Genomic DNA, 4,305 nt, shown 5'->3' on the forward strand with positions numbered 1-4,305 from the left:
GCTTGGACCTATTTAAGTAAGCCTTTTAAAATTAAGTTCTATTTATAGGCCCAACATTTATTTACAGTATCTTTTTTTTTTAGGATTTTAGGATTAGTTATGTCTTTAAGCAGAGAGGAATATTTGTTCAGAGGTTTATCTTCATTCTTCATCTTTCTTCTTCATCTACGATCATAATCTACTGGATGAAACAGAAATGGTTGTATCATATGTTTATTATTATAAATAAATTACTTATTGGCTCTGATTCATTACAAGAATATACAGGAAAAAATGAACATGAGAGGGAAAGATTTTAGTCACTCTTCCCTCAATTAATTTCTTTTTTTCATTTCTATTAAATAAATGTATTATTTAAAATTTTGTTTCATCCCTTTTTCTCAAACTTCTGAAGTGTTCTTCCTTATGTATCTTTCCTCTATTTAGGCCCAAAACCTGATGTTGAACTCAGCCTATCCTTATACAACAGAAGTATCTGCAAAAGTATTGACTTTGCTAGAGTCACCTTGCAGGATGCGGGCTTTTATAATTTTCTTCTTATCTGCTCATTAGTGTTTGAACTACACTACTTTCTTACAAGGCTCCAAGTTCTGTCTCAAGAGATATGAGCAAAGAAATAGATGACAGTTGTCATTTTTAGGTTTTCCAAAAGTTAGTAATCAAAGTGAGAAGTCATGAATCCACAGCAATGCTGCACTATCATTTTCTGTAGACCTAAGATACAACTTGTCATACATTACCTTTAGGCTTCTTTACTTCTCATGCCATGCTTTTGTTTTAACAATGAAAAAGGTCCGTCTTTTTTTCCATTTCAGCTGGGGAGATATGACAAAAGGCAGAGTTTTCATGAACTAATTACAGCCTTTTAGAAATTACCTTTTGTGCTAGTAAAATATGGCTATTTTTCCCCTTATGATGAGAAAGTAAGCAGTTTGAATAAAAAGTACTATTTAAAGAAAGAGTACAGTTACATAACCTTTCCACAAAATTCAGACAATTTCTTTAGCTCCACTTTGCAAAAAGAAGCATGCAACTTCCTGAGAATTATACATACAATAATCTATGAAAAGATTCTATACAGAATAAAAAAGAGATTTTTTCCTTTTGATAAGAGTATTGCATTATGTCTCAGTGCACATTCACCACTGAACAAAGCCATCAGGTTTTGCTCTAACAATATAAGGCAGAACCTGCCAGCATATGCTCCTGTCTCCCTACTTTGAAAATCAATGAGAAATGTGTGTACAGACTTAATGACAGACTTCAGCCCCTTAAGGTGTAGTCTCACAGACATCATAGGCTGATTTTAAGCCACACTGTCACCAAAACAGGCCCCACCAGTCTTCCCCTGGGACTTTGCCCTTCATTCCCACAGTCTCTTTTTGCTTCACCTGTGGCCCTATGGACAAACAAATCAAGGACATGGCTCAGACAAAAGCTCATGATGTTTTTGCAAGTCTCCTTTCCAGTTGAATTATTTCTCTGGTGCAGTGCTCTGAGCATCCCATGAAGAAGCAGAGATAAGATTGCAGGAGCAGGACAAGGAGCAAGGAGAATGAAAACTAATAAGAAATGCTAGCAGGATGGTGAAGAGCTGCTTAAGTCATCCAAAGAAAGTAGGCATAATCATGCCTCGAAGATTCTGTGACCCATCCTCCTTGTTTACAAGACATGGTTACACATTGTAACACAGTATATCAGGAGGTTTGGTAACAGAGGAAAGTATTATCCTTGTCCAAGCAAGACGGAGAAGCTCCAGACATTTCATAGATCTTACTTATATCCAGGGCTGTAGTCTAGAAGGCAGTTGTATATACTGGAAAACCCTGATCATTATTTCATTATTATTTTGTTGATATGAAGGAACATGTGCAAAGGGTTCCCAGATCAATAAGTATTTTACCAGCACTACAACTAGAAAATCAGAAGAGAGGTAGTTCTTGAAACATCATATTTATTAACATTTCAAGAAGATATCCTGGTGCCTATGTACCAGAGAGGCTGTTATACAGCTTGCAAGATTTATACAAGAAAATGCATCACAATCACTTTCGGTGCAATGTTTTTTTTCACTTGAGTCCTGTACTGAAAGCACTGAGATGAACTAGTACTCATGCAGAATAAGAACAGGGTTGAGGCTTTTCCTGTAACTAAGGGATGTACGCAAATGTGTCATCTATTCTCCAGCGTTCAATCAGTATGTGGGAGAACCTCACAAGTAGTTCACAATCACATAGGAGTAAACCAGGCCTTCAGGCTCTTTCAGTGAACTCAATTAGCATGGGATACAGAATCAAAATTAAGACAATATGATAAGAGCTAATTTGGAAATTACGTTGCACTTGCTGTCACCTCGGTGTCTGAGTCAGTATTTCTTACTCAAACTATACACAATGTAGCAAGTCCCAGCTGTTTGGTTGGAGATATCTGATTTATATCTGTATTAGAAATATTGTCTCTTTCTCTCTTCCCTTTAACAAAGTCCCTACTTGGTTGACAGAGTTGCAATATCTCATTTCAAAGGACAACAGTATAAGATCTTGTGTAAGAAAAAAAAAATAAGAAGTGATTCATATGCATCCTCTTATTTTGCAGAAAAGCTAGAACCATGAAAAGAGCTCTGACAAAACCTGGCATGATACATGTAGTGCCTTCCTGCCAGCCAGGGGGGAAAAAGGAATAGAAGAAAAAAAAACCCACAAGTTACAAACAGGCTTCATGGTTTATTCACTATACCACTGAGCCTTTTGGCCATCACCGTAAATCTCTTCAAACTCTTGCTCTTGTTTTGATGGAAAACATTCAGTTCTATAATAATAGTACTTAGATAACCTGTACTTGACCTGTCTTTGGATAGTGATGATTTTCCATACAAGATGCTTTGCTGTGATAACACAGTGATTCAGACATGCTATCTTAAGGCAGCTGGTATACAGATTCCAGAGCTGCTTGGCTCTGGAAATTTTTTCTTCCACTGCTATTTGAATGTAAGCTGCACATTGAAGGCATTTCGTACCAGTCATATTTTCAAAGTACTCTCACTGTTAATGCATTTCCATTAGAATTCCTCTGTTTTTTATTTCAAGAACACAGCACTGCACTCCTGGGAACTGAGCTTTTCAGGTGTTAAAGAGGATTTGTTATCTGGAAAGTGATTATAATAGGATTTAATGTAATTGAAAGTCAAGGTACAGTAGCCATACATTGTATCAGAGACAGCATTAAATCTGTACTGCAGGTGAAGAAGTTTTGCTAACTAAAACCTGGAGCCACAATGCACAGGCTATGGTGGAAGAACTGTTGTTGTGCACCTTTTGTTGTGTCGATGCTCTCTTTACTGCCCTGCTCCCCATAGAGGCAGGACAAGTAGCAGAACTAACTCCCAGAGGTTTGCTGCAGCTTGAAAAAACTCTCAGAAATAACAGAGACAGCTCCCATGGAGATCAGCCCATATGCATGAGTTTCTTCCCACTTTCCACAGCTTCCTTGCTTGCAGGTTATTGCTGCCTCTGGAAAGGGTGCTTTCCAGATGACGTGTATGGAGGGCCTGATGCTTAAACATCTTGAAATGTTCTTTTTTTCTGCTGCAAGTGGCCAAAGTGAAACTAATTTGACTCTTCCTCAATTTGACTGAGTTCCTGTGTATCATCTACCATATTGGCAAGCAAAGACATTATCCACATTGCTTGGAAAAATCCTGTTCCCATAAACTGTTTTCTTTGCCTCACTGAAATGAATTGGATGGATGCTTCCAGTATCTCACATTCTTAAACAAACACTTATTATCATGTAATTGTTAGCCTCCAAAATTTCCACCTTCTTTTTCCTTATCATAGCTTTCACTCTTTTCTGTTGGCTTGAATCCAGCTCTCTCTCCATTTTCAGGGGATCATGTTTACCTCAAACAGTATCTTGAACTTCTCCATTTAATCATAATTTGTTTTCTCTTTATGCCTGCTTTCTTTTTAGCTGTTTCTGTGAGTGTTACGATGTCCTTAGATAACTTCTGTCTTGACTGTACGTGGGTAGTAGAAGTCACTGTTATTATCTTCTATTACACTTTGTTCCCTCTTTGATATTCTGCAGTGTTATGCATTCAGCAACTTCTCCAGATCAGAGGTCAGAAAATCAACCCCACTAGTATTTGGGCACTTTCACGTCCGCAGCTGACTTGGTCAAAGTGTCTCTCATTTAAAAGATAAAAACGACCCCTTCAATAAAAGCATTCTTTTAAGGAAAGTAAAAATACATTTTTCCAACCTTTCCCATGGCAAAGAGGATTGTTCTGGTAAGAAATAATTTTAA

The sequence above is a fragment of the Coturnix japonica genome, chromosome 3, assembly GCF_054131305.1.
Source record: "Coturnix japonica strain WE chromosome 3, WE-NBRP24, whole genome shotgun sequence".
Classification (NCBI taxonomy): Eukaryota; Metazoa; Chordata; class Aves; order Galliformes; family Phasianidae; genus Coturnix; species Coturnix japonica.